Genomic DNA, 24,665 nt, shown 5'->3' on the forward strand with positions numbered 1-24,665 from the left:
TCCCTGGCCCTGAGGGAGCAAATGAGGCACCACAGTGGGCACCGTGCCAATGCCCAGAGTGGGGCAGGCAGGTGAGGAGGGCAGTCTCTGGCCAGTGTCCAGTGGGCCCTCTTTCCTAAGAGGCTCCACAGGTGCAAGGGGCTCAGGCAGCGTGGCAGCCAGGACACTCCAGAGAAACTAAAGTAATGGGAGATAGATGGACAGGTATGGATGAATGGATAGACAGATAATAGAAAGAAACAGGCATAAGTGTGCGTGCCATGCCAAGTCACTTCAGTCGTGTCCGACTCTTTGCGACCCCGTGGACTGTAGCCCACTCCTCTGTCCATGGGATTCTCCAGGCAAAAATACTGGAGTGGGTTGCCATGCCCTCCTCCAGGGGAACTTCCTGACCCAGGGATCGAACTCACGGCTCCTGTATTGGCAGGCAGATTCTTTACTAGTGGCACCTGGGAGGGCGTAGGTTAATGGATTTATTTTAGGGACATGGCTACTGTAATTGGCCGTTAGCAAGTCAGAAAGCTGCAGGGCAGACCTGCCGGCTGGACCCTCAGGCAGGAGCTGATGGAGTGGCCTTGAGGCAGAATTTCTTTGGGAAATTTGCTCTCAAGTCCTTGAGCAAGCTAGAGGAGGTGCCCTGGCATGATCCAAGAGTCACCTCCTCAGTTAAAGTCCAGCGTAGATGGACTGAGCGTCATAGATGCAAACCACGTCGACAAGATTCCTTCACAGCCACAAGCCTAGACGTGGGTTTGGGGGAACCACTGAGGCCGTGGTCTGGCCCAGTGGACCCAGAAACTGTCACCGGTAGCTGGACACTTTCCTGACAACACGCAGTGGGGACGTGGGCCTGGGAAAAAGCAAAGTGGAAAATGCTCCTGAGAAGCCAGAGCGCTGGCCAGCCAGCAGCCCCCAGGTCCACAGGACTGGCCCCTCCTCCCACCTGCCTTTCCACCTGCAGTCCCTCCCCTCCCCCGCCCCTCCCCCTCAGTCCCTCCTCCTCCCACCCCTCCCCCCACCCCACCCCTCCTCCCACTCCTCCTCCCCCTGCGGCCCCTCCTCCCCCTCAGCCCCTCCTCCCCTGCCCCTCCCCCTCAGCCCCTCCTCCCCCACCCCTCCCTCTGTGCCCCTCCTCCCCTGCTCCTCACCCCCAGCCCCCCCTCCACAGCAGAGCTCCCCCAGCACCTGCTCTCAGCTCTCCCTGCGCTGCCCTTTCCCTGTGGCCCTGGTCGTAGCTTCACATCCCATCCCAGGGCGCAGGCCTGCTGTCTGCTTCCCGCTTCCCATAATGGAAGGGCTGCTCTTCCTCAAGCAAGCAGTTCCGAAAGCCAGTCTCAGCACTGGGTCTGGGAAAGTGCACACCTCCTTGGCTCTTCTGGCATCTAAGACAATTTCCCTGAAGATTCTGTGAACTTGACTGTCTCCTTTAACCCCAAGGCACCACTGGGGACATGGCTGGGGTGCCAACGACCCCCCAACCTGAGGCCTTGCAGTGATCACGAGAGATTGGCAACTGCCCTCGGGATCCCCTCTGGGCCCTCGGGAGGGGTCTCAGCCAACAGGGTCAGAGGCAGGATGGTGTTTGGCCTCTTGTGGAAGGTGGGTCCCAGTCTTGGAAGGAGCCAGCATCTCTCATGCAAAGTCCACTGGGCGATCCTGGCAGCCGTGGGGGAGCTTGTGGGGGACACACGTTGGGAACTGTTCAGCCCCAGGGCTCTTGGCTGAGGGACCAGAGCAGCTGAGCGACCCCCACCCCCTTTCTGGATTCCGTGTTCTTGTAGAGTTCGGGCAGCTGGTGACTCAGCCGAGTGCTGGACAGCACCCAGCTTCCTCTAGGCAAAGGTGGCATGACTGGGGATGACCAGGTGGAGGGGGCTTTGATCCTGAGCAGCCCAGCGCCCTTCCTCACAGAGCCCCCCAGCCTCACACCAGCAGAGGGTGCAGTCAGCACCCTTCCCAGAGCAGCCCGCTGCTGCAGAGATTCAGCGTCAGCTGTGCAGAAGGCCGCATGCAGACATGTACACGTCCTTGACCCTGGGACTCATGTCCGTGTTCCTAGCCCCCCCCCACCCCAGGCCCCTTTCACCCTCACACAGGTGGGCGTGAGGGTGCCTTGAGGGGGCTGTGTGCTAAGCAGCCCCACTGTGAGAAGATCGGGACCCAGGTGCCAAGTCAGTCTGTCCTGTGAGCGGCTGGAACGCTTGCTCAATGAGGTGATGTAAGAAGACCCCCGGTGCGTAGTAGGTGTGCAGTAACATGCGCTCCCAGACAGAAAGAAACGGCTGAAAATCCATTGGTGGCGAAGGAAACTCTGCAGTGGGGGCTTCCTCTTTGGGCTGTGGCCGGCCCAGGAGACCACCCCCCAGGTCTCTGTGATTTGCCCCCACCTCCTGGGCCCTGTGTTGAATGTCCTTCTGGGCGAGGCCTTCCGTCTCCCCCAGCACGCTGCTACTCTCCCCTGAGCACTGACACCCCAGACTCTACATTGCTCCTGTGCGTGTCCGTTCTCCCTGCCAGGAGGCAGGGGGCTTGGTCTGTCCTGTCCTTTCCCCCATTGCAGGACAGGGCACCTGGAAGCCCCCTCTCTACACGTTTCAGGGGCTTTTTCTGCCTGGGGACAGGTCTACTTAAGTTACCCCAGCGAGCCCAGTGTGACTGGAATGAGCTTCCTCGCTGTGCGTGCATGGGTGCTCAGTGGCTCAGTCGTGTCTGACTCTTCGCGACCCCGTGGGCTGTACCTGCCAGGCTCCTCTGTCCACAGGATTCTCCAGGCAGCAATACTGGAGTGGGTTGCCATTCCCTTCTTTATTCCTGGCTGTGGGTGCCTGGTAACTCTTTGGTCAGTACCCAGAACGTGGGGGAAGTGGCCTGGCAGTCCCTGCTCCCTGGGCTCAGTACAGAGAGGGGCACAGGGCACACACCACGTGTGTTGCGGGTGCACAAGCCTGGGCAGAGAAGGGAGGGTGTGAGAGCTGGGTTTGCTGATGCCTGTCCCTAGGATCAAGGGAGGAGGAACCTTGCAAGCAGTCCCGGGGCGCATGGGAGGGGCCACATAATGACAGGCTTATCACAGCCTGGATTGTCACGTGGCAGGTGTGAAACTGGGTAACTCGGAAGATGCGCGGGTAGGACAGCGGGTGCCGGGGAGGGAAGGGAGGCAAGCGCCCACTCCGAGGCCATGCCAAAGCCAGCGCATGCCTCTGGGACCCCCCCTCTCTGGCTCTCTCTCCTGGTGTATAATCCTGCAGTGTCTGGAGCAGAAAGAGCCGAGGGGGAATCATGGCATGTCCCAGTTAGAGCTCTGCAGGTTGCAAAATAGAAACTGCCTCCATTTAACTTAAGTACAGAGAGGCTGGTAGTTAGAAATCAGACATGCTCCTGATCCCAGGGGCAGACAGTACTGGGGGGTGTGGATCATGGTGTGGGGATAGGGCTGGGCAGACAATACTGGGGGGCAGGCTCTGGACGGGAAGGGACTGGAGGGAGCCATGTGCATCTCCCCTGGACGCGGGTGGCCCTGCAGAGCTCCCAGCCTCAGTTTCTTGTCTGTGAAATGCAGAGGTGGGCACTCAGACAACCCCCTCTTGGGGGGTTGATGGCGGAAAATGAGATGTTTGGTTGAAAAGCACTTGGAACTGCCTGGACCTTGTATCTTCTGACACAGTCCTTACAGTGTGCTAGCCAGGTGAGAAATATAGGCACGGGCCCTCGAGTTGGGGAATAGTCCATCTTGGACCCCACCCATTTTCCACGTGCCCTCGGGATTTTCCGGGCCTCTTGTATCAGCTGCTCTGCTGGCCTCGTGGCTCTAGAAAGGTCCAGTGAACTAAGGTTCAAGAGTGCCTGGCTCACGGCAGGTCCTTGATGTGTATATGTGTTTTTCATAAGTGGGTGAAAGATAAGACATTTTTGGTAATGTTTTCCACTAACATAAATATGAAAATAACTTTGTTTTATGTGAATTCACTTATTCGTTCACTCACTCTTGGCTGCATCGGGCATTCAGCATCGGGTTTTGGCGTTCGGGTTCTTCCTTGAGCAGTGCTGGCCTCTGTCTTGTTGTGGCGTGCAGACTCTAGATTGCAGGCTCAGTAGTTGCTGCACGGGGGCTCAGTTGCCCCGTGGCATGTGGTATCTTAGTTCCCTGACCAGGGATTGAACCCTCGTCCCTTGCCTTGGAAGGCAGATTTTTAACCACTGGGCCGCCAGAGGAGTCCCTGAAAATAACTTGGAAGTCAAGTCCACCTGGATTCTCAGAACTGTGGGACTTTGAGATAATCTAATGCAAACCTTTCACTTATCAGAGGTGGGGCCTCCAGGGTAAAGAGAAACTCGCACTTATTGAGCATTTACTACAGGCCAGGTCCCGGGCCCACCATCTCCCGAACACCTTCTCTTTCATGGGTCTGTCAGTTTCTTAATAAAGGGAGTATCCCTGTCCCCGCGCTTGGGAAACAAACCAAAAACCTTGAATCCCGCTGACTTAGAAAGTAGCGTTTCCGGAAGTCAGACAGTCAGGCTGTTCTATGTCCCCAAATGTTACTTCCCAGCTTTTTTTTTTTTCCAAGCACCCAAGGGCTTTTACCTTCCTTCGGTTCTCTGGTGTTTCCTAGAAAACATAGCACAGTAAAAATCAACATGTGATGAGAGGCGTCTCAGAGTTATCCGCCCCCAGGCCCCACCATCCACTCGGGGGGACTCGGCCGCCGGCAGGTTGCGCTCCTCCAAGTGTGTTTTCCAAGGTGATGGATTCAGGTGTGCGAGAATTACCTCTCTGTCTCCCGCATGGAAGGCCACCACTGTCATACGACTCACACACCCCCGTATTTCCCGAGTCGGGAACCAGCGAGGCCTGCACAGCATCGACTTTTATTTTCCTCATATTTCATGAATTCTCTTTCTGATGGAGCCGAGACGGAGCGGCTGGACGGGATTACGATGGCCTTGCCATGGGAAGGAACACAGTCTCGGGGAAGCCTGCTTTAGCGAGATTTGTGGAACAGACAGGAGTGCGGCCCCGTGAGATCTAAAAGGCTTTGGCTAGAAAACGCTGATGACAGCGTGGAAAGAGGAGGCTTTCAGTCCTCAGCTTGCTTGCTGCTCGCACCGCTGCGGGGTTTTCTTCTCCTTTTTACCTCCTCCACTCTGATCTCATTTAAAAGGAAAAAACCCCAAATGATGCCATCTTTAAATGAGAGGATGCTGAGCTGAAAGGGACGTTACAGATTAAATGTCAGCCTTCACTGCACACAACCCCATCCCTCTGCGGGTCCCCTCTTCCTTTCTCGTGTGTGTGTGTGTGTGTGTGTGTGTGCGCTCGTGCGTGTGTGCATGTGTGCGTGTGTGAGTGCTTGTGCGTGTGTGCATGTGTACGTGTGTGCACGCGCGTGCCCATGTGTGTACACGTGTGCGTGCGTGTGTATGTGCATGTGTGTGCACATGTGTGTGCACATGCGTGTGTGCGTGTGTGTGTGTGTGTATTGTCTGCCGCTGCTGCTGAAAGAGGGGGCCCCTCCCCAAGTGTGGAGCCTGGCTGACTTGTTTCCCATAGGGGCACGAGCTGAGTGCTTAAGGGTTGTTTGTTGAATGAATGAGTGAGCAAGCGACGCAGGACTCTGGCCCCAGGCTGGACCTCCCCGTGGGCACAAGCTCCCGAGAGCCCTGCAGGAAACCTGAGCACCCCCGTTGCCTTTCTGGGTCTTCACAGCAGCACCCCCCTGCCCATCTCCAGGTGAGACCCGCTTGTCCCTTTTATCACCATGGACAGCCATGTCCTGCTCTTACAGGGACCCCAAGTCCCTGGGAACACAGCTGCCTTGGGCAGGATGGGCTGCAGGCAGAGCACCAGGGTCTCACCAGCCCAGAGCCTGGGGGCTGCCCCCCGACTTGTCCGTTACACGGGGGTCCAACCTGGCCCCACAGAGCCCCCTTCGTCTACATAGCCTCCAGCAAGCCCCACAGGAAGCTTCCTCCTCCAGCTTTGCCTTTACAACTCCCAGCCTGCTGTTCCTCTTTCCTCACGATGGAGAACACCAGCTGGGAAACAGAGGTCAAGGGGTCGGCCGGGCTCCAGGTCTTCCTGCTCGGGCCTTGGTGTGGACACAGCAGAGGCGGGGAGCTGGGGGTGGGGGGCAGGGTGGGTGGCCCCACGGCCAGCCTCTCCGGGAAGGGCAGCTTCCGTGGAGACAGCCTGTAAGATCCAGGGAGGCAGGTGGGGGGAGCCTCTGGGGCCTGCCCTGGGCCAAGGGGAGCCAGACGAGGCGAGACCTAGAACAGGCAGAGGAAGGGCTTCCCAGGTGACCCTAGTGGCAAAGAAAACCTTGCCCACCAGTGCAGCAGATGTAAGACACACGGGTTTGACCTCTGTGTCGGGAAGATCCCCTGGAGGAGGGCATGGCAACCCACTCCAGTATTCCTGCCTGGAGAATCCCATGGACAGAAGAGTCTGGCGGGCTACAGTCCATGGGGTTGCAAAGAGTCGGACACGACTGAAGTGACTGAGCACGCAGAAGAGAAAGAGTAGAGACTGGATTGAAAGGCTGGTGTTGAGGAGGGTCTGGAAGGAGGATCTGGGGAGGCCTGCGGCTCAGGACCAGGGCTGGGCTGTGGTAGCTCAGCCCCTGGGAGCGCGTCCCTCAAACCCGCTGGCACCCACAGCCCCATCATTGCCTGCATCACGGTCTCCACCCTGGCCTCTGCCTGATGACTTACACCAGCTACCGGGCTCCATGGCGCCCTCGAAGGCACCTCCCCACGACCTTGGATTCCCGCTCCCGGAAAGAAAAGTCTCTTTCATTTTCCACTGAATCACTTGGAGCTCCGTGGGCCCATAACAGCAGGCTCCCCAGCATTCTTGAGGCTTTTTTTCTAAATGCTCTTCGCAGTGGTTGAAAATGAGTCCTGCCCAGTCTTAGGAGCCACAATACACTGCTCTGAGTCCACGTGGGCCTGCAGGCGGCTGTCGGCAGAGCTGGAGGAGCTGGGTTCAGAGGGTCTTCCAGCCTCAACTGCACTCAGAGCTGGACTCGGCCTCCTCCTTGAGGACCCCCCTGGCCCCAAGCAGGGTCACCAGGGTGGAGCCCCTTTTCTCACGAGAAGGTCCCATTCAGGGGCCTTCCCGCCTGTGCTTCCCGGGGACCTGGGGCTGAACTCCCCTCCTGGCCTAGTTGCTGCTGCTGCTGCTAAGTCACTTCAGTCGTGTCCGACTCTGTGCGACCCCATAGACGGCAGCCCACCAGGCTCCCCCATCCCTGGGATTCTCCAGGCAAGAACATTGGAGTGGGTTCCCATTTCCTTCTCCAATGCATGAAAATGAAAAGTGAAAGTGAAGTCGCTCAGTCGTGCCCGACTCTTAGTGACCCCGTGGACTGTAGCCCACCAAGCTCCTCCATCCATCGGATTTTTCCAGGCAAGAGCACTGGAGTGGGGTGCCATTGCCTTCTCCGTGGCCTAGCTGAGATCTCCACAATAACTAAGCCTGCATCAGTGTCCCAGGGAACAAGTTACTGCAAACTGGGGGCTTAAAAACGGCTTCTCTCACTGTGTGGAGGCCGGATGTCTGAGAGCAAGGTGTCAGCAAGGCTGGGCTCCCTCTGAAGGCTGTTGGGGGGATGCTTCCTGCTTCTTCCAGCTTCCGGTGACCCCTGGTGTCCTTGGCTTGTGGCCACATCACTCCAGGCTCTGTCTTCACATGGTCTCCTCCTTGTGTGTTTCCTCTTCTGCCTCTTATAAGAGCACTTGTCATAAGGTTTAAGACTCTCTCGGATAATGCAGGTGGTCTTGTCCTGAGATGCTTAACTTTCTTATATCTGCAAAGACCTCCCCACCCCCGACAAATAAGTTCCCATTCACAGGTTCTAGGGATTAGGATTCAGACACATATATATATAACACATGTCTATTCAATCCCTTGGATCTTCCCTGGTGACTCAGCAGTAAAGAATCTGCCTGCCAATGCAGGGGAGGCAGGTTCAGTCCCTGGAGTAGGATATGACAACCTGGTTCAGTATTCTTGTCTGGGAAATCCCACGGACAGAGGAGCCTGGCAGGCTACAGTCCATGGGGTCGCAAAGAGTCAGACACAACTGAGTGACTGAAAGACAACAGTTCAAGCCCCTTACAAATCCCAGAGGGAAGATGCGAGGTTACAGTCCCTCTGGCCAGGATGCTCCCTGGTCCCCTGGGAGGGAGAGGTCCTCCCCACCACCCACCTCCCCAAGGACCAGCTCAGGGGGCACGAAGCCCCGCCACCCTCCCCCGCCGGCTGGGGCTGGGTGACTCACCTTCTGCACATGCACACGAGGGGCCTGTGTGACCTCTCCCTGAACAAGAAGCCCACGACATCAGAAGCAGCAGGAGTCATCTCTCAGGAATACCTGAAGCTCTGCTTTCCCAGGTCCCTGTACATTCCATCATCAGAACGATCTTCACCTGAGGGCCAAGTTGCCCCATCTTTCAGGGGAAGGGATGGAGGCTTGGAGAGGCCTTGGCATGCCCAAGGTTCCTGTGGGGAGAGGCAGACTGTGGTCTTGAACCTGAGACTCCTGCCCCCTATCCAGGCTGCCCCGAGAATCTCCTACAGCACAAATACCTGGGCGGTGGCTTGTTGGCTGCGATGTAAATTATATGGGAAGGCTACGAGAACGGAGCTGTAAAAATTCTCTCACCTGCCTGGGTTGGAGAGACCAGGCAGCAGTCCGCTGGCCTCTGCCCTTTCTGCTGTCTGGGGATTGCCAGCCTGCGGGGAGACCGCCTGCTAATACCAGCTTCCACGAGACTCTGCTCACTGTGAGGGTCCGGCCCATTTCGGGAGCTCAGAGTCGCCTTGGAGGGGCCTCGACTCCCCTGCCCCAGCCCCAGGCTGCTTGGCTTGCCACCTCTGTGCCGCCTCCTCTCAATTAAGCCCCGGCAGCTCCGGTCCCGAGTGATGCTGGCTGTGTGTGCTCTGTGTCTTAATTCAGGGCCACGACGAATGGTATGATTTCCCAGGGTTGCCGTGATTCCATGAAAATTCCTCTTCGTAGACCTCAGGCACGGCCCAGTTCCACCCAGGGACAGAGAAAGAAGAATCCAGGACAGAGAAGCTTGCTCTCCAGCAAGTCGTGAGCCGTCTTCCCAGCGGCTCAGCCTAGAGAGGGCGAGGGTTTTCAGCATCAAAGGTAATTTATTAATAGGTCGTCTGGTACCTGGACTCTGAGCTGGGAGAGACCCTGAAATTAACGCCGTTTCAGCAACAGCGTGGTGATTGATTAGTGACGTCTGCCGCGGACTCGGGGGAGGGCACTGCGGTCTGTGCACCATCGATTTACCTTTCTGGCCAAGTGTTTCAGGTCTGGCCAACCTGGTTTGCTATCACCCAGGGAGTATTTCCAGCTCCCAGAGCTTGCCTAGACCCATGGTGGGGGCCGCAGCTGTGCTGTCTTTGGGAGGATCCCGCAGCGAGTGGGTCGTGGGGCTCTGATTGGGGCCCCATAGGTCAGCTTAAGCCTGAGTTTGGGGAATCAGGCTGGGAAGAAGGGGCAGTTGTCTCCATGTGCCCCGCTTCCCCCTCCACATGGTATAGACCGGGGATCCCCAATCTCTGGGCCACAGACTGGTACCCACCATGACCTGTTAGGCACCAGGCTGCACAGAAGGAGGTGAGCTGAGGGTAAAGGCAAGGCTGTCTCCTGCCCTCCATCCGCGCAAAAATTGTCCTCCACGATACTGGTCCCCGGTGTCCCTAGGAGACCGCTGATAGAGGGGCCCTCACCTATGTAGGCCCTGGCCCATGGTGCCAAAAATGTTGGGCACTGCTGATATGGACACCCTCGCCTATGCAGGCCCCCAGACCCGCTCTGGTGTAGACTCAGCCTCCTGTTGACCCTTGGCCGGGTTTTCCTGGAGCTCCTGCTCCTTACGCAGACTCTTCCAGACCTCCCTGCCGGGGGCGTCACTGCCCCTGAGACTCTCGGGAAAGGGGTGAGTGCTTGTTTACAGGCCCAGTGAAGGTGTTCCCAAACTCAGGTTTGGCTGCTCATGGCTCAAGAATCCAATACCGAGAGCTAGTGAGTGAGAGAGTAAGTTGCTCAGTCGTGTCTGACTCTTTGCGACCCCATGGACTATGCAGTCCATGGAATCCTCCAGGCCAGAATACTGGAGTGGGTAGCCTTTCCTTTCTCCTGGGGATCTTCCCAACCCAGGGATCGGACCCAGGGTCTCCCACATTGCAGGTGGATTCTTTACCAGCTGAGTGTAGGGTAAAAGGAAAGATAGCTTTATTGAGGAAGCCAGCAGTCCTGGGGAGAAGGTGGACTCATGTCCCAAAGAACCAGCTCCCCGTTGCTGATCAGGAGCAAGGCTTTTAAAGGAGGATTTTAGGGGAACACAGGTGGGCAGGGTGGAGCTGGTGGGCTATGTGTAGAAACGTCACAGTCAGCTCTGACTGTCGTCTTGAAATTGGTCCTATGGTGGTCTGATCAGCGTCCTCTTGATTGTTTTAAGTACAGTTCATCTTTAGCTCCAGGGTTGATTTTGTTTCTTGAGGCCAGTTCTCAGACCTGTGGCCACTTCACGTCATGGCGACAGTCTGGTCATCGTGTAGCTAAGTTCTTCCACCTGGTGGGGTTTCAGTCTCTGTAACACTGCTCATAGGATATGCTTAGAATGTGATCTCTAAGCCTTGGGAAGAAAAATAAAGATCCTTGCTTTGTTTAACGGCTAAACTATTCTTTCGTCTTGTTTGACTCTTTTCCTTTGCTTCCGCATCTTCTCACCCTCTGACTACATGTTTTCTTTGTCTGAAGTTGGTTTCCTTATAGACAAGAGGCAGCTGCAGGGCATGGCGGGGGAGTCTGTCCTGGAAAGGCCACGCAGAGCCCTGCTCCATTACAGAGGGGCCACCGGTAGCACCCACGCCACTGGCCACCTCACGTTCAAAGACCCCACTGTGTTTGTGGACGTGTGGCCTGAGCTGACCGCTGCCCACGCCTCTGTCTTCTGAGGCCCCAGCAGATGAGAGGATACCCTTCTGTCTTCTGAGCCCCAGGAGACGTGAGGAGACCCTTGCGTCTCAGAGTAATTGTGCTGCTGACACCAGTTCTGGAGTCTGGATTCTTCCCAACACTAGCTCTTGACACCAGGTGGATGTCCTACCGTGCAGCTCACTTCCGACGCTGTCTACCTGTAGACAGCATCGGACCCTACAGGGGAAGGGCTTGAACCCACCAGACTGTGCAACTTTTGACATCAGCTTCTGACTGACTATCCAGCTACAGATCAGGGCGTTCCCTTCTTGAGTTCCATTAATTTGCCAGAATGGCTCACAGAACCCAGAGAAACATTTTACTTACTGTATCACTGGTTTATTATAAAAGGTATAAAAGTCAGGACTGGTCAGATGGAAGACATGCTCAAGACAAGGCCCGAGGAAGGGGCTGTAGCTTCCAAGCCCCCAGGCTCCTCTCTCCCTGCACTTTGGTGGGTTCACCACCTGGAAGCTCTCAGAACGCTGTCCTTTGGCGGGGTTAGTTTATGGAGGCTTCATTATATAGACACGAATGATTAAATCATTGGCCATCAGCTGATTGATTCAACCTCCAGCCTACTCCACTCCCTACAGGTGTTGGGGGTGGGCTGAGGACGGAAAATTCCAACCCTCCAATCAAGTGTCAGCTTCACTGGCCAGCAGCCTGCCTCCTTAGGTGACCCAGGGTCTCTCCAAAAGTCACCTCATTAACATAAAAAGGAGGCAGTTATGGTTCTGTCCCTGGGAAGTGAAAGTGTTAATCGCTCAGTTGTGTCCGACTCTGTGACCCCATGGACTGTAGCCCAGCAGGTTCCTCTGTCCATGGGATTCTCCAGGCAAGAATACTGGAGTGGGTTGCCATGCCCTTCTCCAGGGGATCTGTCCAACCCAGGGATTGAACCTGGGTCTCCTGCACTGCAGGCGGATTCTTTGCTGTCTGAGCCACCAGGGATTCCCATCACTAGGGTGATCAGATCAGATCAGATCAGATCAGTCGCTCAGTCGTGTCCGACTCTTTGCGACCCCATGAATCGCAGCACGCCAGGCCTCCCTGTCCATCACCAACTCCCGGAGTTCACTCAGACTCACGTCCATCGAGTCAGTGATGCCATCCAGCCATCTCATCCTCTGTCATCCCCTTCTCCTCCTGCCCCCAATCCCTCCCAGCATCAGAGTCTTTTCCAATAAGTCAACTCTTCTGCTTGAGAGTTGTCCCCATACTCCGGCTCTTGAGCCCTCAGAGGTCCTGCTGGTCAGCATGTGGACCCAGCAGGGTGAGCGCGGGCTCCAGAGCCACGTGGAGGGGTCGGCGGGACGGGGCACAGCCAGTGTGGAGGGGCGGTGAGCACCAGCAGCGAGCTCTGAGCACACAGCCCCCAGGAGGCTGTCTGTGGTGCTGAGTGACCCTGAGGCCGTGTTAGGGTGGGGCACCCCTGCCTCTGCCCCCACAGCCACTCTGCACTCTGGTCACGTGCTTTCCTGCACATGACTATGAATCAGACATGCTGCGTCTGTCCCGGGTCCCCATGAGGGCACGTCCTCCCTGAGGGCAGACATAGCAGCTGCAGTTTGCATGCTGGTGTCCCCGGATAGCCAGGCGCCGGGGCAGGGTGTGGTGTGGCATACAGTAGGTGCTCATGTCATGCCTGTTGACTGAATAAACGCAGAGCAGCCTCTGTGATGAAGATCCGTCTGGATTTGACTCTTCCTGATACTATGTGGTGCTTCCCAGGTGGCGTGAGTGATAAAGAACCTGCCGCCAATGCAGGAGACAGAAGAGATGCTTGTTCCATCCCTGGGTTGAGAAGATCCCCTGGAGGAGAGCATGGCACCCTCTTGCCTGAGGAGTCCCATGGACAGAGGAGCCTGGGGGGCTACAGTCCACGGGGTCTCGCAGAGTCGGATGCACGCTTAGCACATGTGTAGCATGATGCTTTGTGACCTGGTTCACGTCACTCACCTCTCTGAGTTTCCGTGTTTGCATCTGTAAAAGGAACCGCCTTTAGCAGTAACAGCTGGGGTGTATTTAGCGTTTATTAAGTCCTTTTATGAAGCTCCCCTGAGCCCTTTCTGCATGCATGGTAGCCCATCCCAGCCTCACACCCCAGCCCAGGAGGCAGTACTGTTTCTGTTACCCCCGTTTGTCAGGTGAGGTGGGAGGCTGGCTCGGGGCCCCACAGGCCAGGGGCAGTGAGCTTGGAGACGGTGTGGCCTCTTGGACCATAATCCAGCCTCAGCACCGTGACCTCGCTTACCCAGGTGAGATGCTGAAACTATCTGGGATCGGCATTGATTCTGGCCCCGGGGGCGGTCCTGGGATCCAGCGGAGTAACAGGAGACGCGGCAGAAAGTGAGGACTTGGGAGTGAGACGAGGCTGGGCTCAGATCATACCTGCTTCCTTTAAGCCGTGTGACCTTCTAAGTCCCCAGGCCTCTCTGAGCTTCGGTTTCGTCATCTGCAAAATGGGCACAGTCCCGTCTTGCTCACTGAGAGGTCTGAGTGCCCGTGGGGAGATGCCCAGCACGTGGTTTGGGTTCAGTGGATGTTACCTCGCATCCCCTTCATGTGCACTGCCCTGCACTCGTGTCTTTTAAAGCTAATCTCCCAGGTCAGGGACGGGGCTGCAGTCAGCTGAGGTCTGGGGGGCGGGCCTTCCGGCTGGCTTCGGCCCCCATGACCTGCTTCCTAGCGGGGCTGGCATGGGGATCTGGGCTACATCTCTGTTGGGCTGTGGTCTCCTCCAGCTTTCTCTGAGGCTGCTCCTCTTGGCCCCTGTCCCCCTTCCTGGTCCCCTCCCTGGCTCCAGCTATCACTGGGATGTGCCCACTGACCCTGGAGAGATGGCCAAGGTTGGTGTTTGGACTTTCCCAAACCCAAGCTGGAGTCTTTCTCCAGCCCTGACCAGCTAGGGGTCTGGGAAGTCTTTGTGCCTCTTGGAATCTCAGGATCTTCGTCTGAAAAGCAGGAAGGCCCAGGCTGGCCTGGCCTTGCTCGCAGGAGAGCCAGTGTGTGTGGATGTGTCCCCATGGACTGGGAAGTGGGGGGCTCTGGTGACCACAATGGTGTATGCACCTCCCCGCCCCAGCAAGGGACCTCCTCCCACTTCTGGTGCTGACAAAGGAAACTCCGGCTTCGGAAGGACAGTGGATGACATGGGCAGTCCCCTTCCCTGAGCCCCTGGTCTGTGCCAAGCACAAGTGAGCATGTTTTAGCCCCAGCAGTGGCCCCTTGAGGAGTCAGGAAAGGGCACGCCGAGCCCTGAAGTGTGCCTCCTCCCTTCAACCTCAAGGCAATCTCACGAGGCTGTGGTGGAGCCCCATCAGGCAGTCGGGAACTCAGAGAGGGTGTGCAACTTGCCTCGGGTCATGCAGCTGCCTAGCGGTAGGCTGGGATTCAAATCACAGTCCATTCGGCTTGAGCGTGGTGCTGGTCCCAGGACCCCAGGCTGCCTGCTCAGGCCCGGCCGTTAATGACGTGAGATGGCCTTCTGCTTCCTTTGAGGGCTCCCGAGTGCAGTCAGCCAGCAAACACGGCCGCTCGGCGTCCAAAGCAAACAGAAAAAGTGGGGAGGCTGCCCTCGCTGTGCTGGGGGAGGAGAGAGCTTGGAGCCCCCGATCCAGGCGCCGGGCCTCACATCCAGCTCACGAAGGTTTGGGAAAGGCCCTCCCTGTACAAGGATCACACAAGATTGCACAGGGTGGACCCAACAGACTTGAGTCAAAAATGCAGAAGATGAGAAACACACGCCCTGGGAATCAGGAGCGAAGATACATGGCCACGGGGCAGCGCTGAGCCCTCAGGGCAGCGTCCGGGGCTGCCTTTCAGACACCCTCTTCTAATCCACGTGAGCCGAGGGAGACCTGGGGGAAGACTTCTGCCCCGAACATCTGAGTGTCCTTGGGCGGCTCTCGTCCCCCCCTTCTCTGGGCCTCAGTTTGTCATCCATGAAATGGGAACGGCTGCTGTCGTGAGGGCAAGTGTTGTCCCAGCACAGGTCACAGGTTTGAAGAGTCCCTCCTTGACACCCCCACCCGCCCAAGCCTGAGTTTTCCCTGTTCACCTTGGAAACAGATGACTGCCTCGAGAGATGTCAGCTCACAGCACAGCTGGAGGGTCAGGCAGACCGTGGACGTCCACAGCCTCGTGGCGCAGATCGGGAAACTGAGACCGGGCAGGGAACAGTGTGGCCAGTGGTGTCCACGGTCCTGATGCTGGGCCCAGGCTCTGGCTCAACAGGAAACCTTTACTCTTGATTCTCAGCTTCCTTATCTGAGCTGCCTGACACCATCGTGAATGTGTTTCAGACCAAGGGACCCAGGAAAGAGCCTGAACCCCAGAGAGCTTGGGTGTTTTACTGGGGTCACCCAGGGAATCGGGGCTTTAGTAAGTTCAGAACTTTGATACTTGGTTGTAAAACAGCTGGCACAGCATCTGGGACATCAAGGTCCTTAGTAGCACTGGTCCTTTACTTTCCCCCAGTATGTCATACCAGCACCTTCAGCACCATCACCATCACCACCACCAGCATCACCATCACCAATATCACCATTATCACCACCAACACCATCACCACCATCCCCAATATCACCATCACCATCACCACCAACACCATCACCACCATCCCCAATATCACCATCACCATCACCACCAATACCATCACCACCATCCCCAATATCACCATCACCACCACCATCACCAGCATCACCATCACCAATATCACCATTATCACCACCACCATCACCACCACCACCATCACCACCATCCCCAATATCACCACCACCATCACCACCAACACCATCACCACCATCCCCAATATCACCATCACCACCACCATCACCAGCATCACCATCACCACCATCCCCAATATCACCATCACCATCACCACCACCACCATCACCACCATCCCCAATATCACCATCACCACCACCATCACCAGCATCACCATCACCAATATCACCATCACCACCACCACCATCACCACCATCCCCAATATCACCATCACCACCACCATCACCAGCATCATCATCACCAATATCACCATCACCACCACCATCACCATCAACACCATCACCACCATCCCCAATATCACCATCACCACCACCATCACCAGCATCATCATCACCAATATCACCATCACCACCACCATCACCACCAACACCATCACCACCATCCCCAATATCACCATCACCACCACCATCACCAGCATCATCATCACCAATATCACCATTATCACCATCATCACCACCATCATAATCATCATTTATTGAGTATTTGCCTTGTGCTAATTCTTCATGTGAATTATTTAACACTCACAGGGAAGAACTTTAAAGTCGGTTTTCAACATCATCTTGCATTCTCTCCATTTTATGGAGGGGCTAAGTGACTTGGGAAGTCCAGGTAGCCGGTTAGGGGTTAGAGTGGGGTCTGAGTGCAGAGGCTGCAGCCCATTTGCACAAAGAGCCCAGCAATGAGGTCTTTGTGGTAACAGGCCCATCGTTCAGATTCATTCACACTGGCTGGGAGTTGTGCTGAGCACTGGGTCTAAGATCCTAAGACTGGGTCAGGGCTGGTGGTGAGGCGTGAGGCCGGGCCTAGTTCTTGAAACCCTTGGAGCCTAAGTGTGTGGCAGTTGGTGGGCTGGAGAGGGGTGTGTGCGGTGGGGTCGGGTGGGGAAGCTGGCAAGGGAAGCCTGAGGTTGCAGAGCACTGAAGACCAAAGCCATTGCACACTTAGCCAGGACAAGAGAAGGGCCAGGGCCTAAATTAATGAGGGCTGAGTCACCAGGCTGGCACCGACCTTCACTGAGGGGGAGGATGGGCCTTGAGGAGGCAGACAGGAGCACAGCAAAGGGGGTTGGGCCCCTGCCCCTTGTAGCTCAGGGCCTGGCGTCTTCCTGGGCACCCCCTTTGCTTGTCTCACCCTGCTGCCCCCAGAAGGCAGAGAAGCTCTGGGAGGGTGGGCCCCATGCCTGGCCTTCTCCTGTGTCCTGGGCACCTGCTCAGGCCTGGCACAGCAAAGCAAGGAAGAGGGGGTGAGGCCTGGTCAAGGAGGGAGCAGGCCTAGCCTCAGAGGACCTGGGAGGAACAGGTCAGCTCCGAAGTCCCACAGGGGAGAGTGGACAGGGAGGGAATTTGGACCTCTCTTGAGAGTGTTCCAGAAGAGTCTAGTGTCTTATGAATTTTGCAGTATAAATGGGGAGACAGAAGCAGTGGGCCCACTCTGTGCCAACATCACCACCCATCCATGCATCCTTACGTCACAAAGCTCTCAGGAAGCCTGCAAAGAACGTCCTCTCCTGTGTTACTCAGATAAGAGACCCAAAGCCCAGAGAAGCAAGATAGATGCCTGCCCAGCCCACCCAGGAAGCAGGCTCTGAGGATTCCCATGGGGTCTGACTCCAAGGCCCCTTCCCTTCCCATCTCCCCACCCTGCCCCCAGGAATTAGAACTTTCTGGAAAGCTACTGGGGCCCTCCTCACCCATTCTCTGACCCCTGATGGGGGTGTGGGGTGGGGCAGAAAGCCAGTGGAGCTCCACACAGACGCTGTAAAATTAGCAACTTAATTTTGGCTGTCAGAATAATCAGTTGAGAGAAAAATGAGTTTCCAAGAGATTCTCTTTCTCACAAACCAGCATGATAAAAATAAAGAGAAAGGCCAAATTGCAGGGAGAAAGGACGTTTTCTAAATTTATAACAGGGATTCATTATTCATGGGCCACGTTTGAAAAGGCCAAAGCCACAGAAAGGAAGTGGGCGTGAGTGGAAGGGCCGCGGCTGGAAGGGGGGGCCTGGCCGGGGAGCCAGGCAGAGGGTGGTGGCCACCGGGAGGAGCCTGGTCCTCAGGGCGGGGGCCGAGGGGCTGTGGACATCCCGTGGCTGCACACACAGCTGAACTCTGTCAGGCAGGCCAGGGCTACCTGTCCAGCACCACTGAGCTCTGGTCTCGGTACAGAGTGCCTGCTCATCAGGTTAGTCTGTGCAGTTACCCACACGTAGTGGGAGGGTCTAATACAACCTGGGCAGGGGCTCTTGTTGTTACACACATGACCTGATCTATTGCAAACCCGGATGCTGTGAGCGCCTACTGGCATTCTGCAGAAGAGGACACTGAGGGTCAGAGTGTTACAGAGAGACAGCAGTGCCACATGGCTGGTATCAGTGGCGGAGGTCTCAGCATGGAGGGCTCCAAGGCCCACTGTCTTTCCCCACCCACCGTGCTCTGACAAGCCTCCTTCCTTCGGTCGGGCTGTTTGGTCCATGAAGGATGGAGAGGAAGGAGGGTGATGGTGATGAAAGGCCTGCTGTGCCTCTCACCCTGTCCTGCCTCCCCCGAGCAGGGTCTTAGCCAGCCCTCCCCATAGCCCCATGGGGTTGCTTCTGTTGTCAGACGAGGAGTCTGAGGCTCTGGGAGATCTGGGACTTACTTGCCAGAGGCTGCAGAACTTTGTAAACCAGGTGGCTCCTCCCTCTGCCAGCACCCAGCACCACCGCGTGGGGGAAGCCGTCTTGCTGCCCACCATCCAGGAGCATCTCAGCATCTCTGCAAGAGCCTGCCCTCCAGCGACCTCACTGCCTGGCTTGGTGCCCGCCAAGGGTCACTCAAGTCACACCGTCACCTCCGGAAGGTCCCAGGTTGGATTTCTCTGTTCGTTCATGGTCACTGGCCTGGCCACCATGATGGGGAGCTCTGTGCTGGGCTCCACACTCAGGAACCAGCACAGCTCATCCCCACACGACCCACAGAGGTGGTGCTTCTGTGATCCCACTGCACAGAGGGGTAAAACTGAGGGTCACCAGGGGAAGTGACTTCCCCGATCGCTGCCTAGTGTGAGGGCCAGATCCAGACCCCATACAGGTTAATCCTCTGTCCCAGAGCAGAGTGATCCTACGAAACCTTTCCCAAGTCAAAATGGCATAAAGCGAAGTAGCTGTTACCTTAGGGTGCGTCTTACTAACACATGCCTGGACTATCAGTACCTGGAGGTAATGGGCAGAGGCTGACAGACGCGGTTCACAGCTCTGGCGGCTCCGTGCTGAGAGGCTGAGTGTGGTCTCTGGGCAAGGAGACTGGGGGTGTTGCTCTTGCTGCTTGGGGGGAGGGGGACGGTGCACTGTCCCTAATACCTTGCTGCAAAACACACACTGAATGTTAGCTTCACTTTCACCTTTTTTTCCCCCCATAAAAACAGAAGCCCTCTTCAGATAGTTTTCAGCTAGCGAAAACACGTACTAATGCAGGTCTTTTGTAAAAAGCAGAGGGGTATAAAGTGAACGTTCACAATCAGGAAGCCTGCGTCCTCTTTTCAGAAATTTCCTTGCCGTGAAACACAGAGGTCAGAGGGCCACCGGGAATTTTGTTTAAAAAAAAAAAAAAAAAAAAGGCAGATAAGTGCACAGACAGGAAGAGTTTTGAGAGATGGTTTTCTGCTGTGATTCCCTCCTGGCTTGGGAGGCACACAGATAAGACGGGGAGGTGGCAGGGGCGCTCTGGCGTGTTCTAGCGGGAGGAGCAGGTGGGTGGGGAGCCGGCCATCGCCACCCTCCTGAAATCCTTGCTTTCAGTGGGATTTGTGTGTAGTTGGACCATCGGAGTTTCAGGCACTAGGCTGGTGCTAGTGGCCAGAACTGAAGGCTGGCCTCGTGGGGCACAGTGGCTTGGGCACCTTCCTCCATGGCAAATATACCAAAATTCGTGTACCAAAGCCCAGTGCCGGACAGTAGACTTCTCTGCACCCCAGCATCCTCCCAACAAAAGAGGACCTTATCGATGTCTGACTGTGTCTCTGAGCCTTGGGACTGAAAGAATCTGGAACTGTGTTCTCCCCTCTTTCTCTTACTTTCTTTTTAAAGCATGTCTCATCTCGACCGGGGAGATCCTCCCCCACTAAGGCACAATTAAGGTTCTCAAATTAACTATGCGCCTGACAGTAAGGTTAGTGATTTTCTTAATTTCGCTGTAATTACATTGGGAGCACAGTCACCCCCGGCTCTCCCGGGAAGGAAGCATGGGCTCCAGCAGCCAGCCTGGGTGTCTGAGGAGCTCGACCTCCTGAGGAACCCTGAGGAACTCTGCCTGTGGACTCGAGATGGATGCTTGGCCCAAACGCTCTGCGTGTATCCTTGCTCCTTCCCTCGTGAGGTAGCCTGGAGGGGCTGGGGTTGTCGTTGGCCCGTTTCATGAAGAGCACCCTCAGAAGTGAGATGGCCTCTAGGCTCTGGAGCTCTACCTGTCCCTCAAAAGGAGCGTGAGAGCTTCAAAGCAAAGGGTCTTATCAGGGAGGTGAGGAGGCTTGGGAGGTCCGAACAAGGCCTCGCAGGGCTTAGTAAATTGCACCTTGCATCTCTGTCTGGGGAAGAGGATCCTGTGGTCATAGTGGTCCCCATGAGTCTGGTCAACAATTCTGAATCCTGAGCTGGGTTAGCAATCTCTGTTCTCAAAGTGATAATTTATGTGATTGCAAATGAAAGTCATTAAAATATGGATATGAGATGGTCAGGGTGTGATGAGAATGGCTTTATTCAGTCATTAAGTCGTGTCCAACTCTTTTCGACCACATGGACTGCAGCACACAGGCCCCCCGACCCTTCACTGTCTCCTGGACTTTGCTCAGATTCATCTCCATTGAGTCGGTGATGCTAACTATCTCATCCTCTGCCGCTCCCTTCTCTTTTTGTTTTCCATCTTTCCCAGCATCAGGGTCTTTTCCAATGAGTCAACTCTTCTCATCAGATGGCCAAAGTATTGGAGTTTCAGCTTCAGCATCCGTCCTTCCAGTGAGTATTCAGGGTTGATTTCCTTTAGGATGGACTGGTTGGATCTCCTTGCAGTCCAAGGGACTCTCAAGAGTCTTCTCCAGCACCACAGTTCGAAGGCATCATTTCTTTATGGTCCAACTCTCATAACCATACAAGCCTACTGGAAAAGCCATGGCTTTGACTATATGGACCTTTGTCAGCAAGAGATGAGATGATTATGATGAGAATGGCGATGACCATTTGTAAAGAAGAGCTGGTGGTCTCAGTTGGCCTGTCCGTGAGCAGCACTCCGGCAGCCTTTGTTGCGTCTCCTCTTTGGCCTCAGCCCCCGTGATCACCTCGTCCCTGCTGTGACTCCTGATTTCAGGTCTGTCTCCTTCTGGCCCACAACTCCTTGAAGACAGGGAGCACACGGGAGGAGCAGAGAATGGAAGTGACTTGCCCAAGACCACTCAGCAGGAAGGGGCAAAGCCAGAATTTAAATATGACCTTTGTGCTCAAAATTACTGTGCAGGAGAAAGAGAGGCTGGCCCTTCCCTCCGAGGCAGCCCAGAAACACGCTTTGCTCCAAGGTTTATTTCTTCAGTCTTGGGAACCCAGGGAGAAAAGAATATTCAAAAACTATTAGGGTGGCAGTGACCCATGGGGAAATGCAACCTGTTTAAATGTTATTTCACTTTTTAAAAAAGAATCTGGCTACTTCCTTAAATCTCAGTGCATTTATTGGACAAGTTCCACCTGATTTCATGTTTTAAAATTAAACAGCTGAGCAGAGAGGCTTTGCCCATAATAGCATCCTGGCACTTAGATCATAGACTGATCTCTGTATGTGAGCCCAAACTCAGCTGAGACTTGGAGATTCAAAAACTAATAATAAATTTCAAAAAATATGTATGTTTTACATAAACATATATATCTTATCTTTGTCATCTTTTCAGAAGATGACAGAAGATCCCCCAAGTAGGAGCATTATTCCTTCATAGGGCAGGGAAATCCAAACTCAAAAGGGGGAAAAGTGCAGACATTCGTCACCCCTATTCATACTTGGAATTCCTGGCCTATTGAAAAAAAATAGTGAGGCTACTTGCTTAGAAATAAAGTGACAGAGTTTGGGGTACAAATTTTTAATATCTTCTAGAAATACAAGTGAAAGTCACTCATTCTTGTCCAACTCTCTGCGACTCCATGGACTATACAGTCTAGGGAGTTCTCCAGGCCAGAATACCGGAGTGGGTAGCTTTTTCTCTTCTCCAGGGGATCTTCCCAACCCAGAAATCAAACTGGAGTCTCCTGCATTGCAGGCAGATGCTTCACCAACTGAGCTATGGGCTTCCCTAGTAGCTCAGATTGTAACGCATCTGCCTGCAATGCAGGAGACCCAGGTTCAATCCCTGGGTTGGGAAGATCCTCTGGAGAAAGAAATAGCAACCCACTCCAGTATTCTTGGTTGGAGAATTTCATGGACAGAGGAGCCTGGTGGGCTACAGTCCATGGGGTCGCAAAGAGTTGGACACGACTGAGCAACTAACACACAGAGAAATACAAAGCTGGTGGTGACCGTGACTTGAATCTAGTCCATACAGATTCTCCAGCCTCAACCACAGAGAATACGACAAAGATAATGGAGATGGAGATACAGATAAAGATGCAGCTAAAGATACAGATTCAGGAACAGAGGGAGATGGGTATAGATGGATGTCCAGGGAAAGATACAGATACAGATGGAGACAGAAATGGAGGCGGATGCACATCAGAGACAGATACACATGGAAACGGAGTCAGGGGTGGAGGTGGCTTAGACATAGGCACAGATGCTGATGGAAATGACCATGTGCTCCCCAAGGGCTAACTCGGGCCCAAGCCCAGGATAGGTGTTCCTGCAGCATGCTTTGACCTAAACAGACAGGCCTGACCTCTGGCTGGCTGGATATCACATCTCAGTACTTTTCATTTTAAACTTCACAGAGAACCATAGGGTGGAGGCCAGGTGCAGGGAGCTTCTTGGTTGCCATGGCAGATGCTTCTGGAGCCCCTCCGAAGCTTGTTCTGGGGCCTAGAAGAGAGAGGTTTCCCTTTGCCGGCCCCTCCCCTCTGACTCGGAACTGTGGTGCATCTGCCCCCCAAGGCACTGGGCGGAGAGGAGGAGCTGATGCTACTATGAGTTCGCACCACCGGCCCTGAGCCCTTGCAGACCTCACCGTGGTCCTGTGTAGGTCTTCTCACCGCTCTGCAAGTGCCAGGGGTGAGGGCTGTGGTCTCGTTCCTGTGCAGCTTCTGTTGTGGTCTCCCCTAAGCTCTTTGCAGCTCAGCCATCAGATTGGAATTGGGAATGACAGATGGGGGGCTTCTGGCTTCTGCTCAAGGCTATTTTTATTACAGTATATGCCACTGAAATGCTGGACAGTTGTTCATCAACATCATTCAAACCCACACGCCGTTGGGGAACCTAGAACCCAGTACAGAACCTGGAATATCTTCAAGTGGGTTTGGCATTAGGCTCAGCTCTTGCTTTGTTCACACGGCTTTGCTGGGGGTACAGAGTGGAAGACTAGGAGATGTATTAAATATCTATCTGGTGCTGGGGATTCCACTAAGACCTTTGATAAATATCAATCCATTTCATCTTAGTATGAATGCTTTTCATTTTATAAACTAGGAAGCCAAACATGGAGAGGTTAATCAGTGCTATCATTCAGTTAATGAGAAGGGATTTGAACTCACATCCTTCTGACGACTCCTGACCCCGGGGCTGGTGACCTGTGGGGTCGCCAGGACCCCACACTCAGCAGATCCACAGGCTTGCCTGCTCTCCTGCTGCCATCTTGAAATTCCTGATCGCTTTTGACCTCGGGTTCAGAAGTTTCACTTTGCCCTCGGCCGGCCTTGCCTGAACTTGTGATATTTCTGTCACCATGTGCCACCTTCTTGCTCTGGTCGAGCTGGACCCTGACCATCAGGGACCCCGAGAGACGAGTGGGGAAGCCCAGAGGCTGTGTGATGACACGGGAGTCAGGTTGTCCTACCAGCCTCTTGCACACACTCCTTGTTGAAGTGGAGAAATTCCAGCCCAGGGCCAATCAAAGGACCAAAGCTCTGGTCTCTCACCTGTAAAATAAGCAGGGTCCCTAAAGGTGGAGATCTGGAGTGTAAATGGGACTGGGAATCACGATGGTGGACCCCATGGCAAAAACTAGGTGAACCAACAAATATGGAAACTTGAAGGTGTGGAGCCTACTTAACTTTAAGAGAAAGTGTGACTGCATCAGTGGGCAAGGCTGCTCCCTGTGAAAGGTGCGCAGGGCATGGACCCAACAAGGCGGTGCTGGCCGGTCCGTGGCGGCGGGGGTGGCGTGCAGAGCTGCCGCTTATCCTGCCTGCAGGGGGCGGCGGGCACCAGCCTGGGGCCTGTCCACACTGAACTGTCTCATCAGTCCCCCCAAAGCGGGCCATGTGAACCCTGTGTGCCCATGAAGACAGCAGACAGCTTGGTCCACCCACACCAGGAGGCACCCTAGTTTCCAGCCCCATGCTGGGCCCTAGCCTGGCCTCTTCCCTTTGGGGGTCTCTGTCTCTTCCTGTCTCTCCTTGGACGGGGACCTCGGACCCTGTAGGTATCACTGTCGTCAGATTCTCCTTGCCTACTTCATTCCAGTTCCAGAAGTCCACTCTTGGCCCCAAAGTGTTCTTGACCCCAAAGTGCTGTTGGCCCCAAAGTACTCTTGACCCCAAAGTGCTCTCGGCCCAAAGTGCTCTTGGCCCTTCTATGGGTCTGCCTGTTCTTCTCCCTGCTCACATGACTGACCCCCACCCCACCCCGGGCCCGGCTGGCACTCTCCCCTGCCCTTCAACCTCCTGCACGGCCACCTAGGTTGTCCTTGACCAGCCCCAGGACATTTGAATGAT

The 24,665-nt window shown here is 55.2% G+C and overlaps 1 protein-coding gene across 2 annotated transcripts in view; it reads left to right on the plus strand.

Annotated features, from left to right (window-relative positions):
• The window catches only part of SORCS2 (sortilin related VPS10 domain containing receptor 2), a 497,085-nt gene that overhangs the window by 254,172 nt on the left and 218,248 nt on the right, over window positions 1-24,665 (plus strand). The window lies entirely within an intron of this gene.

This window comes from Bos mutus, chromosome 6 (genome assembly GCF_027580195.1).
Source record: "Bos mutus isolate GX-2022 chromosome 6, NWIPB_WYAK_1.1, whole genome shotgun sequence".
Lineage (NCBI taxonomy): Eukaryota > Metazoa > Chordata > Mammalia > Artiodactyla > Bovidae > Bos > Bos mutus.